Source organism: Argiope bruennichi, chromosome 6, assembly GCF_947563725.1.
Source record: "Argiope bruennichi chromosome 6, qqArgBrue1.1, whole genome shotgun sequence".
In the NCBI taxonomy this organism is placed as follows: domain Eukaryota; kingdom Metazoa; phylum Arthropoda; class Arachnida; order Araneae; family Araneidae; genus Argiope; species Argiope bruennichi.
In genome coordinates this window covers 57,607,014-57,623,547 of record NC_079156.1, presented here as the reverse complement: position 1 = coordinate 57,623,547, position 16,534 = coordinate 57,607,014, and the positions used below count along the sequence as shown (strand labels likewise).

The window sequence follows — 16,534 nt, the reverse complement described above, 5'->3', positions numbered from 1 at the left end:
AAATCTTTTTGGCTTAGTGGAATTCTATTTCATTTTATAATACAGTAATACTAATAAAAAGTGAGGAAGTTCGGGAGAACTTTTCATTCTTTTATCTATAAATTCCCAAAGATTGTATTACAATTTTTTAACGCAGATATACTTTGATTAGGTGAATTAAAGGGTTGGTAATGAAAGCTTAACTCCTAAATTCATTTGTGTAAGTTAATAGTAATTCAGTCGAATGAAAAAGGATACAATAAAACAAATTTAGCATTATCACTGCAGCAATCTTGAGAAAAATTCTTTCATTTCTAAAATGTGCCTACACATTTATGCACTTATCCTACCCTTCATAGATATAGAAAGGTTCTTATAATTATGGGGCTTCGACATCGATGATAGTTTTTTGCACATGTTCTGGTCGTTTGCCTGGAGGACCTTGTAATTTACTCGAGATACATTGTAACATTTCGTCGTTACCGAATTTACGCTTCGGTATAAAAAGAGGGAGTACCGAAACTATTTTGCATTTGTGATCTAATTTTGTAAATATCACCTATTTGATGAAATAGAGAAAGAAAAGGAAATGAAGTGCACTAATACACAAATTCTGCTGATTATAAAAACTTTAATCCATTCATGATTGAAGTTGCAACCCAGAAAAAGTCATATACTGTTCTTTTCAGTACCCTAAAACGATATCTTTTCTATGATCCTATTTCAATAAGGGGTGAAACATGGAAGGATGGGCGCATTTCCAGAATTTCTTTATTGTTAATTGCAAACATCTCTTCTTTTCATTTTTCCTCTTTCCCCTGTTTTGTCGAATTAAATCCATTCTAACGCATGCGCAAAAGAGCGGTGGGTTTAAGAACTCATTGGCAAACAATATATTTGTAATTTCCAAAATGTGTATCAAGGCCTGCGAAGAGTTTAGACTGCTTTACAGGGCTGCCTCCAGATGTAATATAATTTTCATGAACAAAAATTTAATTCAATTTCAACTTCTTATTCTTGTGAAGTGTAGTTGTTATCTTATATTCAAAGCATTGCTTTAAATTCAGGGAAATGAGTACAATTGTGGCAATTTAATTCTAGGATATGAAAAAAATTGTGTAGTATGTTATTATGTAATAATTAATAGACACATCCAATTCAAAGATCTCTTTTTTATATTTACCAAAATTAATTCAATAAAATTTTATGTAAAGAACATGCTTTATTCGTTTTTACTTAACCTTTACAAATTACTGTTTACTAGTCGCTTTTGACGACCAATTGTTTCGTCGGGATTAATGTTCGCTAAAATTCCCAATTAAATATTTTATGTAGCTTAATCTTTTAATAACTACTTCATTATATAATTTTCGAGCTTCAAATTTTGCTATTATAGAAGACATTATAGAATTCTGAAGCCTAAAATGTGAACTTTAAATTAAAACAGAAGTGATTAAATTCCATTTAATATAAAATCGTTTCTTGCCGAAACCAATCATTCAAATATATATATATATATATATATATATACATAATCGTTTGAAATTGAAATCGTACACTACAGAACATTTTATGCAATATCTCACATAATTATATAGTAAAAAATTCCCTGATTCATGATAAAATTCAGTTTTTTGTTTTGCTTCTCAGAGAATTTAAATGACGTAAATAATAATATTTCATTTTGTTCCAGTCAATAAATATGCTTCAAAAAATTTTGAAATCTAAATAATATAGAGTCCTTTGGCCCTAAGAAATCCTATTCTGCAAAATATTTATGACAGACAACTTTTTAAATAAATAAATAGATAGATAAAAAAATTCTATCTTCTACGATCAAATTTGAACGAATTATGAATTTTCGAGCAATCAACATAATCTTAAGCAGGTCAACAGTGGAAAAAACTCTGGGCACTGATTGATGTATCGTTTCTGAAAAAGTAGATGGAGTGATCTAAAATCTGGCGTTTTTATAAGATATTTATAATATTCCATTTTTCATAACTCTCTCAATTTTATCCGCAATAGAGTGGATCTTTCTTTTTATTTAAAATTGTTCGCCTTTCGCGATTAATTGGTTTGCTGGAAATACTGATTATATTTAATCTTTTTAAATCGTGTAAATGTAACTTCATACCCATGATTCCGCCAAATTATCAGATATAAAAGCCATATTATTTTAATTTTCTCTTACTCTCGCTCCGTTTATTGTACACATGAAATTTCTAATGAAGATCTATCCCATAACATCATGGTGCTATCAAAAAAGTGAATATTTGGTTTAACTATTTTCTAAATTTCAAGATACTGTGACTTCATTTTTTTATACCTCATAAACTCAATGGATATTAAACAGAAAACTTGTTCTTTAGCTTTTAACAAAGCAAAAAATCAAGCTATCAGATAATTGATAAAGCAATGAAAATAGTTTGAACTTCAGAGAACGTCGTAATCCATTATTGGAAATTAGGCAAAAGAAATATTTTTTAAAAATTTCCAAAATTTAATAAAATTTTGTAGGGTTATTTAATTGATATCATTAAAAAGATATTTTTTAAAATTTTGAAATAGTGCAAAATTTATTTTTGTGTCATAATATTTTCGGAAGTTATCACGAAAAAAATGCAAACATTTCTTTTAATTTTAAATTAAAAATTAAGATTAAAATTTAAAAAAAAAAAATCATTCCGAGGTGTACATTTTCGACGACCAAATTATACATGCTTCAAATTTGGTATTTGTATGTTAAACGGTCCTGTCTGTAGATCGTCAACGCATGCACACCAATCCCACACACATACTCACATTTATTATTAGTATAGATTTTACGAAAAAAAAATGTTATTGGAGTCTTAGACAGGGGAATAATCGATATAGATGAAACTTGAAAATCTTTTCTCTACGGCAATGAAATTATACGCATTCAACAAATCTATTGTTCAGGGCACTTATAATATCATTGTAGCAATTTAACTCTTCCCAAGCTTGACGAATTTGCATTAGTTTTAGCAGATATAACGATCATTATTGTCTTCAGATTTTTTAGGTGATAGAGATAAAGTGAAAATGATTTCTTGTAATTCGAGATTCATACGGAACGACTGTATCCGACTTCGCTTCTTTGTATTAGCCATCAGATGATACTTCAATTTAACGATTGATTCATTGATATGGTCTAATCGTTTCGAAATGGCATTTTTCTGCTTCACACAAAATTATATCTGAGATGGAACGTCATTCATTAAGTAACTTTCTTGAATAAAGCTCGTTTGAAACGTTTTCGCACCGAACATTTAACAAAACACTGAAATTAAGCGGCTGCGATGAGCACATTTTTTCAATACTGGAGATCAAAGTTTCGCTAAACTTCAATGGAAGTGTGTTCCAATGCACGAAATCGACAGTTGGAGTTAAATATCTTTAAGCTTTGTGGGATGAAAAATGAAAATGAAATCTCAGAATTCGTCTCCATTGTTTGACCACGGTTCAAAACTATGAGTTCTGAATCAAAGATATAAAATATAGCTAGATTAAAGTTAGAAAGACAAACGTTTAAAATATTTTATGAGTGTTTTGTATATAGTATTGCATCTTATAAAAAACACAGTATATTTTTGAAGAAGTTTTCATTAATAATATAGACAAGCTTAAGAATCAAAAGACTCGAAGTTATTCAATAATATTTGTGGGATTCCTTTTTGATTTTATATTTTATTCCATTTTCATCTTTTCGTATATGAAGTATGTACTAAGAGAAAGTACTGTATTTGTCAAGATTTTGAGAGATCTCCCCATTTCAGACTTCCTTCAATCGAAAAATACATATTTGGAAATATATATATATATCTATCTACGTACAGGATGATTCAAAAATGCTTTAAGTTAGACAGGTGAAATTTGGTATGTGGTTTTTATACCGAATTAGTAGTTTCCTGTTAAATTTTGTACGAAATCCATTTCTGGAACGATCGTTAATAGTTATCTCGTCTGTTCGAGTAGATGCAAACATGATGAATGTAATTTGGTTTACCGTTTTAGTACCATCTAAGGTAATTTTAGTACCATCTAATAGAAGCGTATCAAAACCGACACCGAAGGGTTTGCCATCTTTTAGTCTGTACATTTAAATACGATAATGAAAAAAATATAATGACTTAGACAAATGAAATTTAGTATGTGATGTTTTAATTAAAGTTGTAATTTTTATATCAAATTTTGGTAAAAGTCAGTAAAAAAAAAGCACCCAAAACACAGACCCAGTTAAGAAAGAAATACAAAATATTCATATGTGAAATTCTATAAATAAAAATCTGCACACTTGTGTTCATAATTTTTATGCAGTTAGGGACGAAAGGAGGATAACATTTTTACAAAGGAATGTACGAAATTCTTTCGGAGAGACAACCACCACTGGCTTTTAACAATATTAAATCCGCATCCGAGCAAATGAAAAAAGCACTGAAATAAGCGAAAATCGCTCTAATTTATAACGAAAACTGACAACTATCCATCATGATAATCATCTATTCAAATGGTGAACAGCTTCAATGTAATGGCTCTTGTAGCTTTCTATAAAATTGAGTTCAGATGAAGATATATTTAATCTTAAGTCATGAACGGCATTTAGCTTATTGTAATATTTTTTTAATAATACACGCTATCTAAGACAAGCATTTTTTAAAATTAAGTTCAGCATTTGTGAAAAATATTGAATATTTTATAAATTTAATACAAAATTCCTTATATTTTTATATCCCATCTGTTTAGCAGGTTAAAACTTTAACTTTTTACATGAATTTGGGGAAATAAAATTCTATAATTTTTTTTCTCTGTTTTAACCTTATACTCTACGTTATATACTTTAAGTATTTTACCAACATTACTTACGCATATCCCTGAATTTAATTTTTAAGAAACAATTATTAAGAACAATTAAGAAACAATTTCTCTCTATCTTTTTTTTTACCATAACGATTATTCTTTATTTTTGGTTGTATGAATATGACTTTGCTCCTTTTCAATAGATGGCGTTAGTAGCACTGCAGTAAATAAAACGAAAAAGTTTTATTTGAAAAGTTTGATAAGAAGCTTTAAAAATTAGCGGATAATAATTAAATAATATAAAAATTTTAATAATATTAATTAATTAAATAGTAAATATAATTAAATAATAATATTAAAAATAATGGGCTAATAAACTAATAAATTCCTGATAGTATATGAAAAAACATTTTCATTAGCTTAAATAGCATGTGAAATTTTCTACCAAAATAAAAAGTATTTGTGAAAAATTACATTATGTCCTTTCATTGGAAAAATAATTGCAGCAGAAACACATTTGGTTGCTGTTGGATTCTATGATGAACATGCCCCAACGAATGTAACATGTAAAAAAGATTCGTCGCTTTAAAAAAAATATGATTTCAACGCACTTGACAAGGAGCATGGTGAACCACCAAAAAATTCCAAGATTAGATTTGGATGCATATTACTTGATGAAATGATGAATGACGTAAGCAAAAATTAATCAATTTGAAAGAAAGAATTGAAGGGGAAACTTCCCGAATACGGAGAATGACATGACTAGGTAATTTTTCAACACAGAACGCTCGACAACAGATTACCAGACCGATGACAAAAACTTTAAAAACTCTTTGATGTTTTGTGTTATTCTATCTACCGTAATCACCAGATGTTGCTCTTTCAGACTACTGTTTGTTTCACCACATGCAGAATGCCCTTTCTAGAGAGGGATTCAATTTCTACGAATATCTTAAAAATTGATTTAAAAACTAGAATGCATCTAAAAAAGGAGAATTTTTTTCTTTGTCAAATTCGTTTGTTACCAGAAAGTAAGAAAAATGTTGTAGTTTCTTAAGAAAAATATTTCGAATAAATCGATCTTAAATTTTTATAAGAAACAAATGTCTCCTTTCAATTTAAAAAAAAAAAATAGAAATCATATTTACACACATAATGCACTAAATGAGCAAAAGAATTAAGACTCTTTTTTCCGTTACGTAGTTTATTTCTGTTAATAATATGGGAGAATATGTAAATAAGCCTGTCAGTGTGCATTGGCAGTCTAAATAGGGCTGTTTGTCCTAGAGCTGCCAAATTTGGCACATATGTACTTTGAAGAGTGGGAATGAAGATATTTTTTTTATTAAAATTCTTATTACTTAAAAATTTACTAAAATGTTCGCTTTTTTCCCCCCTCGATAACTTTTCAAAACATCATTATACAAAATGACTTGAGACTTTATAAAAGCCTTCCAAAAAAATCACTTTTATATCATTTATTTGTCGAATAATTTTTTTCCTTCTAAATTTCAATATTTAAAAATTATTTTTGCACAGTTGTTAGCAAATTATTTCATTCTTGCAATGAAGTTTAAAACTTTTTGTAACTCAACTCTTCACGCGAAAACTTATAATATTTCGAGTGATTTTCTTCTATTGCTGAATGCTAACGAAAGATTCTGTATTATTTACTGCTTGCCTAGTTTACATAAGAATATTTAAGTCTAGCTACGGTGAAAGAAGTAGTGTAGTTAGAAGGTACATTATCTGGACAGTTATATTTTTAATTGTCTTCTAATGTCATGGCATTTGACTAGTTTGATTTGGTTTAGTTATATTAATGTCCCGTTTGAAGCAACACTAGGGCTATTTTGGGACGGACCTCGTCATTTTGATCCGCGGTCAGATGACGAGGACGACACCTGAGCTGGCACCCCCTTCTCCACACCACACCAGCGGGAGGACGTTTGGTCAGGACTGATTTAACGTGCAACAGACCCCCTTACGCGACGGTTCTTCGGTGGAATCGGGTCTCGAACCTGAAACTTTCCGGTTCCAAACCCGAGACCTAACCACGAGGCCACCGCGGCCTTTGGTATTTGACTACATTAGTATGGTTCATTCATATAATAAACAGAAAAAGTGAAAGGTTATTAAAATAATATGGCTCCAAAGTCTAAGGTGATTTGATGGTGAAAATTTTTTTCCGTAATTTATAAACATCAAAATAATGCATAACATATTAATGGAAATTAACTACAACCAATAATATTGGTGAACCATTTAGCTAGTTTAATAATAATAATAAAAAATTTAATATATTGACAGAAAATGAGTCTTTATTGGAAAATAAACACTTCACGATAAGCATATAGTTACTAATAACCTAAATTTACGCTTTAAAATCTTTTCTATTATTGGATTATTTTTGAGAATAAGTAGGTTGTTGACATTTCTAAATAACGGCATAGGTTTTGAATGTAACATTGTAAGTCCTGGCACAAATGGACGAGTGCAAATGACCAAAACTAATCGGAACTTTTCTCGAGCTTATTTTTTTTCACACTTTATATATTTAAACTGGACACTTTCTATTTGTTTCGGTTGGGCGCTGCACTTAAGATCAGATCGACAGCCGAAAGCACTGAGCTTGAAAGTTTCTTAAACTTTCCATTGAATGCGTTGCTCTTATAATTAGCTTCGAATTTTAAATCCTTGAAAGCGTGAAATATTGAAGGATAAAAAAGTAAGAATTCTAATAATTATGTAGTTTTTAAAGCTAAATTTGTATTTTATTATAGCAGAACTTCAGAGTTCCGAACTTCAATTATCCGAAAAACCAATTACCCAGATCGTCTGAATTATGTGGGGAGTGAGGAGAGAAAAGAAAAACAAAAAGAAGAGCCAAGAACAAAGCCTTCTAAGTAAAAGCTGATTTTGATTAAGATGTTTAAACAGCGGTATTTTAATACAGTATATTGATGGTATAAAAAATATTAACAATGTGCTGTTTTTGTTGGTATGAAATTAATACATTAATAACTGCCCACGAAGATTAGAAGATTAATTACATTAAGTTAGTAATAGTGACCGATTTTAATGAACCACTTCTTATCATACCAAATGAAAATGCTAGATTAAATTGTACAATAAAAACTCTGTTCGCAGAAAAAAAATTGGACAAATAAGTTCAATTAATAAGTTTGGAAGGTGTTTCATGGTTTTATTTTGCGATTTCTTTTAAAAATGGAGCGTGGTGAAAAGGATAAGTGACCATTAATAATATTCGGAGTCATGAGCTTTCATCTCTTTTAATACATTAGATGAATGTTCTGTATGTGCTGGCGCTCCACAGATGGCGCTGTTTGGCTTATAGCTACTAAATTTGGCACATATATACCTTGAAAAATATAAATATTCAACTCGAAGCGATTTAAAAAAATATTTTAATTAGAATTTTAATAATTAAAAATTAGTTTGAATTTTGCAATTCTTTCCATGATAACTTCCGAAAGTATTATTGAACAAAAATAATTTTTACACCGTCACAAAACTTAAAAAAATTGTCTTTTTAATTATCTAAATTTAGCAGTCTGAATTTTGCAGTTTTTAAATTTTTTTTTCCTGATTTCCAACAATAGATAACGTTACTGAGCTGAAATACAAATCATTTTCGGTACTTTGGGATTATTCCGTCGACCATTTTCGTCACACCTGATATTATCGCCAAAAGGCGGCGAAAAGATAGCGAAAGGATTGGCGTATTTTCGCGAGTGTTGACAGGTCGTCGAGATAATCCCAAAGTACCTTATTTTCATTGTTTCATCCTATATTTAACTGCGTGACTTACTAAAAGTTATAGAAACAGGATTCTGTTTAATATTTTGGTAGTTCACAAGATGAATAAAAAGTTACAATACTGTGAAATTAAGGAGAGACATGAAACGGACATATACATTTTTTAATAGCACTATGATTTTATGGCATTGTTCTCTTTTAAAAAAGATTCATGTATGCGATAAACAGAATTTAGGTAAGACAACTGAATAACTTGGATCGAGAGAAAATACTTAAGTCATCAGCTTTCTGGAGGGCATGTTAAAAATAATTAAATAAAAGTGGGAATTGAATCAGGAAATAAGAGAGCATTTTGGAATGAAGTTAACATGGGCTAATTTAAGATAAAAACTTGGAAATCAGTTAGAATTTAAATTTGATTTTAAAATATCACACACACACACACACACACGCACGAGCGTACACGCGTATGCACCCCCCCCCCCCCCACTTTCTGTCATCTCAGATCCTCTTGTATAGCGTTGTTGAACTTTCGTTTTACAGTTTTATTAAAGTGATTGTGCAACAGAAAAATGTTCACTAAGAAAAACAGTCGAAACCACATTTGTCCAGAACAATAAAGGATTTTAAATTCCAATAAATTATACACTTGGCAAAAGTTTAAACACCAATTTGACATTTACAGAATTTCTAATGTTGATCTAATTTAGTCTCATAAACCTGTTAATACCCTTGATGAGCAGTGGCGTAACCAAACCTGGTACCTGTGGTAAAATATATTTTTTCTTTGTAGTTTAGCAAAGATGGATGGCTTCCAAGACATGGTATGATTATTTATTTATTTATTTTTGTCATCCATCATATTCATATTTAATCAGCTGGAGCGGTCACCCCAAAATTTTTACGTACACTCTGTGACAAAGATGTTATGCCAATGTCGCACAAGGCATTGGCATGCGATAATTACGAAATTTTAATCTGTGGCGTGAAATAAGCTTTTTATTGAGTCTATAGTGAGGATGCTTGGCGAGTATTTTGGTTTTTCATCACTGGTTGCGGTCAAAAGTACCCGAAAATCGAATTTGGATTTCAGACGCCAATAGATTGAAACAAAAAAATTAACATAAAACTACACTTAAAATCGCAAAATCATGTACCAAATATGGTATATTTAAGTCATCGTGTTTACATATTTCTGAAAGTACAGACCTGCAGATTGTCAAACCCTTTTTGGATTTCCCTATACTATAGATGGCAAATATGTGTACCAAATTTTATCTATCTAGTTCTCTTGGTTTTATAATTATCGCGTTCACTTATATTCGAATAGCCAGACAGACGGCCTTCTTCTGAACAGATTGTGCTCAAAATTTGATAGAAATCTATAAATTTGGTTTGAAGCCTGAATATCAAATTTCATCTATCTAGCTCAAAGTGTTTTTGAGTTATTTTTATCACAGACAGACGGACATTATCCAAAAATGTATTTTTCTTTCTTAGGGAGGTCGAAAACGTGGAGATTCATCAATTTTTCGAATTTTTTGATGAGTACTATGCTTTCTCTATATCCGAGTATCGTATCCGAGAAAGTAAACAATGATATAAATGTATTAATGTTTTGTCTCTCCTGGGGTATCTTTATTTGCCCCAACCGCTGACATTGAAGAGCTACTTGTCTTCTTTAAAGCAACTGATGATGATAATTAATCATATGTCAATTAACAATTTAAATATTATATTTAGATTATCTTTAGATGAAATGTATGTAATAACTATGCAGCGTACGCTTAGTATGAAAGCGAATTAAAACTTACCATGTAGTCTAGTTTAAGAAACTAATTTTTTAATCCACATGATTTTTAACGTTAATTTATTTTTCACTGAATTTTTAATAAATTCCAGATGCATAAAAAATCTTCTGAGACAAAAGAAAATGAAAAGAACACGATAATCAGGAAGTTAATATTCTATTTTTCGTTTATACTGTGAAAAATGATTTGTTCAAATATATGGATATTTCAGCTATAGGCTTTGAACATGCTATTGTACTAACTTGATTTCTAATTTAATATTCTCTCAGAAAGAGTTTAGTGATGGATGGACAGTATTAATTACGGGCGAATGCAAGTTTCAAAGTTGTTTCTATCATAAAGTAATCACCGTCTGTGATTTCGTAAAAGTGTCAGATCTTCATCGTCCATAAATTTAATTACACCTTCTCTTCTTGGACACTGTAAATCTAATAACTGCGACCTCGTTTTCCTAAATTGAACTCGAGGAGAGCTTTTGCAGTCCAATACATTTGTTTCATTTTCATATGATGGCATCTTTGGAATAAAATCCGATTTGGTGACTGATTTCAAATTCAGACCGTAACCCCTATACGCGTCTCCTGAAATTATATTATGGAGATCGGAAGATCTTAAATATGATTCTTTGGTGAAAGGAAAATCGCCAACGTTTGACGAGGTGAATTCTGCATAACTTTTAGCTTTCGATGGTACTGCTATGTTTGCTTTTTTCTCTGCTGCTTTCGCATCGGGTAATAATTCTATAGTTCTCTGGAATGATTCTGCTGTTTCACTCAGTGGCGGCACTTCCGATGGAACACGCTCACCTGCCTGATAAACTCTTTTGTTAGTTGAGCCTGCGAAATCTTCTCGCCTAAAATAGTTCGGATTTATATTTTCTAGTGTGGCTGTCCATTTGGGATGTTTGCAATTATCCAACACTTGTTCGATTGTCGTTGGGGTGTATGCTTGGGATTGTCCAGAATCCTTTTCAGGGCTGCTCATGATTTTCTTATAACAAGGCAAACATTTACCATCTAATTTCTGATTAATTTTGGTCTGTTTTGATCGAGTGTTTTCCATTATCTTTGACCACTGTTTGCATACGTCTTTCGCATTGACCAATGGTGTTGTCATTTCACAGTGATCTGACGGAAATAGTAAAGGTTCGGAATACTGGAATTTTGGCAAAGGGGCTGCTTTTTTGCAGATATGAATAGGTAAACTCTCATGTCTCTTTCCAAAGTGCTTTTTAGTGCTTGCTGTACTATCATCGTTGCAATTCATCCCGGATGAAATAAAATTTTCGCCTGATTTGGATACATCGTTATAAATGTAAGAAGATCCACCATCTTGAGCGGAAGGATTTAGCAGGGATTTATTAAAGGCTCCTGAAGGACTGTTGGATAACTTTGAGATGAAATCTGACTCGTAAATGGTTTTCGATATTGGATAAGGATTTTTCCAGTCTACAGCTTGCATTACTCTTAGAAAAGTACATTTTGTTTCATCAACGCCTTTTTCATAATCAGTGTGTTTATTCGGTGCTTGCTTATCGAAAGGACCCTTTTCATGTAAAGAAGACAAAATGGCTGGCTTGTCTTTGTTATGGTTAGGAACTGCGCTGCCATCCATTGATTGTGTAAAGCAGTAGTCATTGATATCAAACGGTTTCGGATGGAAATCTTTTGCAGTTACTGATTTCTGATATCGACTGGCTGGTAAAATATCAGCAGCTTGCATTATCCTTTTAAAACTTGACGGGGTTCCATCGAATTTTTGTATCAATGATGGATGGATATTTTCGTACTGACCTTCGTTTTGAGAAAGATTTCTGGACTTACGAACCGAGGGCATGCATTTCTTGTTTAAAATTCTTGAGTGATCTTTCGATTCTAAGCATTTTAAAGCGAAGTCTTCCCTAGTGACTGAATGAGGATTTTTATCGTATGATATGAAGTTTGCAGCCTGATTAATTCTTCTGTAGGTAGTATCAAAATCTTTTCTTGCATTAAACTGATAATTGCAATTATATTGGTGACCAATAACAGGTCTTTCAAATAAAGTCTCCATAACGAATATATTTTTTCACCTACCTTTAATGACGCTCTAATTTGAGCAGAAAATTCATTCAATTGTTAATCGCTTTTTGAAAACGTACTTGCCAAGAGAACTATTGAAATTTTTATAAAGTTCTTGAATTTGAGTGGTTAGAAAGATAGATCAGCTTTGAATCAGCATTGCTGAAATTCCGTTATTTACTAATTGCAGTTGGATCAAGCTATGTGTGCTATTAGTAAAATCTTTTCACTGTATTCAATGAGCTGGAAGTTATAAAACTATTTTTTTATTTGGAAAAAAACGATTCTTATTGGAAACAATAAGATTCTCATTGTTGGGAAAAAATGAAATGCTAGAATTTAGTTTCCAATGATGAAAAGGTTGACAACAATTATAAGGTATGAAAAAAATCAAGTAAACAATTGGAATGTAAAAATGTAAAAGATTATTTATGTAACAATTAAAACTAAAAGATTTGATTTCATAAACAAAGAAAAAAAATATTTTTAATAGATTAATCAATGAGTCTTTGCTTGTTTTATAATAAAAACAATATTTTTTACAACGAAAGTTTATTTTATGACATCAACTATAATAAGTAATGCCTAAGTAAATTATATAAATTTTTGCAAAATCTTCTTTTAAAAATAATCTAAGAGCTTGAAAATTGTAAACTACTTGAATCATAGATTTCTTTTGAAGTACTACTATATGATTAATTATAGCTTGTATATTATTTAATATTATCACGAAACAAGTTTGTTAAAGTATTCCCCCCCGAGAGTATTTTCCTTTATATTGTTCTAGGATTTCGTAAAAAGTTGTACATTTTAATAGAATTGTATAATTGATGGTATAATTATTAGTATAATGTATTAATAGTATAATTATTAATAGAATTGTAGACTGATAATTCTAGAAAAGAATCTTTCCGGCAATATATATATATATATATATATATATATATATATATATATATATATATATATATATATATATATAGGCTTCATATCAACTTCATTATTAATTTAATTATGTCATTCAACTTTAAAATTAGCAATTTGTTTAATTTTTAGTAAACTGAATTCTTGCCATGTTGATTTTTTTTCATTTGTTTCCAAAACAAAGACATGAAGTGCAAAATACAAAAAGACAACAAAATTGAGCAGGAAATATATTGGTACCCGAATTATATTTTATTGTACAACAAAAGAGTAGCAATGAAATGAAGATCCCGTATCTAAAGAAGACCTTAATGTTTAACCATAAAGGAAATGTCAGGGAGAATTCTTCTCTCAAAAATATTGTTTTAATATGGCCGTATATGAATTTGCAATAATTACACAATGTTCCTTTAATTGTTTGTTTGTTTCTTATGGCACTTGCCACCGACAAGCCCGCTGTTACGAAGACAGCGATTTAAGCCTGAGGGGGACGTCTCTTATTTTTTATAGCAGCACCAACTAGGGCCAAGAGTACGACTTTGCTATTCACGCATCACTCATTCGCTTGCACAACCCCTTTTTACAGGAGGGCACATTCACACATCTCACAGATAGAACAACAGAAGAACAACCATGCCCAAACCGGGACTCGAACCTGGGACGCCCAGATCACGGGGAAGACGCGCTACCCCTATGCCAGGACGCCGGCTCCTTTAATTGTAAAATTACAATGTAACTAATTACAATACATACAGTGCAAATAAAGTAGTATCAAGATAAATTTTATATTTTAATTTGAAATACTGGACAACACGCTCGCGTGCTATCTTATTTATTATTAATAGAGATTCACAATATTATTATTACAAACAGAGGTTGACGAAAACGCAATCATTCACAGGTAAGACTGAGAAACCTGCTTTTTGGAAGGTTTTTAGAGGACGTTCTCTCATAGCAGTAGTTGCCGTAATGCGAATCATGAGATTTAACGGACTTTTAATTGGTATGATCATCGGGTACAGAAAATGCGGCGGCAGCTTTCAGAAACCACAGCTTTCGTGAAGTACTCATGTAAGGCCGTAATGAATGTGTACAATAACTAGAAGAGTCAAGAAGGTGTACGGTCCAGGAGTGCAAACTGTGGAACACGAAGGACCATTAATGATAATTAGTGTCACTTGCAACGCCTGGTTAAAAGTTAATGACCCGCTACGTTCGACACATTGACGGTCCAACTGAATCAGTAGTGCACCAGAAAGCTATTCAGGAAGCTGCTCAACCCACTTTATTGCAGATTGGTCAATGGAGCAGACATCTGATTTCAGCATCAATGCTGACAAGCATGCATTGCAAGAACACAATGTTCAACAATGGACCCAGAACAGTGGGAAAAGGTTGCGTTTTCAGATGAATCTTGTTTTCTACTTTCTAGATGAACGCTGGGATATTCGTCGAGATACATCAAAAAACAAACTTCCACAAGCAATTGTTGGGTACCAATAAGGTAGAGGAAGCATTGTGATTGTCTGGGGCATGTTTTCTTGGTATGCTTCAGCTTCATTTATTCCTATGGAAGGCACCCTTAAAGTCGTGTATACTTATCCATAATTGAAAATCGGGTATATCGAGGGAAAGAACAAATGGTTCGATTAGCATGAGGTAGAATTCCATTTACTATTATGGCTTCCAAACTCCCTAGATCTTAATCCCCGTGAAAGTCTGTGGGGAAATCTCTATCAACAAATCAGATAGAAAGATACCTCCTCCTTAGAATCTTCGCGAATTGATTGATGCTCTTCTGTTCTTTTGGTCAAAGACGCCTTTCGCCATCTTCCAAGCCCACATTGAATCCATGCCCCACCCTTTAACTTCTGTTTGGGCTGCAAGTGTGGCTGCTCCGGTTATTAAGTAGGAGGTCATAATAGTGTAATTCGACTTGCATTTGTGAGTCTACTAATTAGATACTATTGAATGGTATATGAAATAAACGTTTATAGCAATAATGACAAATCAAAAAATTTACTCCCCAATTCATTGCTTAGAAATTTAATTTGACTTGATTTAAATTTTTAATAAATAATATAATTTTTTCTTGTACTGTGCAGGAATTATTGAAGTTATTTCTACTAATTTGAACTGACCACATTTCCTTTTTATGAGGCGAAAAAATTCTTCATTTAAAAATCGGTAAATCAATTGTGGAATAAAATTTTCCATTGTTATAAACTTGAATGAATCCAATTGCCAAATAATTTCATCAGATAAATTTATTGATATAATTTAAGATAAAATTATTTTCTTAAATAATTATTTACAAATATTAAAAAATAAAATTAGATTGAATAAGATGAATATTTTTAAAATCTCACTTCCCGTTTATAAACAAGGCTCATAATATAAGCAACAATGTTCTACTTTGCTTTTGTTATTCACGTCAGAAGCATGTTTCTCAATAAGAATTCTTAAAATAATCTCTTCTGATTGAAATACATTTGTTATTGTTACATATGCAGATTATCATTTGATTGATTTACGATAAAGAATTATAAATACAGCTATTTCAGGAACAAACCTACATTCCAAAGAAAAAAGAAAACAAGCTAGAGAATTTAGTTGGGAAGCGGAAAGGGATGTTCAGATTTGTTCTAAGGAAGGAAAAAAACATTATTTTTTTCGGTGGAAATAATTCGTTGCTTTTTCGGAATTCGTGCTGGGAGCAACGGAACAAGATTCAACCTTGAACTGGATAATGGTTCTGGAATGACAGAAAAGGAAACCGATTTATAAGTTCTTCCTACCTTATTTCAGAAGATTCTTTTTCTTCCATTTTATCTATTTTTTTCTGCTGTAAACAACAAGAAGGATTTCTATGCTTTGTGCTTAGGTGAAATGCAAAAAATATATGTATTTGTGATTTTCCTTGAAAACATTTCCAATTTCGAATACATCCAAAAGAAGATGTAAATGTTAATATTTATTTATTAGGTACTAGCGTCTTCGGTGATCAGCTGATTTGCTGGAATTGTCGATTACTTAAAATTTCAATTAAACCGTTTGGGTGTAATTTACTACTTGCACCTTTTTCAACAAAGTATTTTTTTTAATTTTCAAATTTCGATAGTTATATAAATTTTATAATTTTAAGAAATTCGCACCATT

General features: G+C 31.2%; 1 protein-coding gene across 1 annotated transcript in view; it reads right to left on the bottom strand.

Moving 5' to 3' along the window:
- Positions 1-16,534, bottom strand: part of LOC129972968 (zinc transporter 6-like) — a 76,202-nt gene that overhangs the window by 31,691 nt on the left and 27,977 nt on the right. The window lies entirely within an intron of this gene.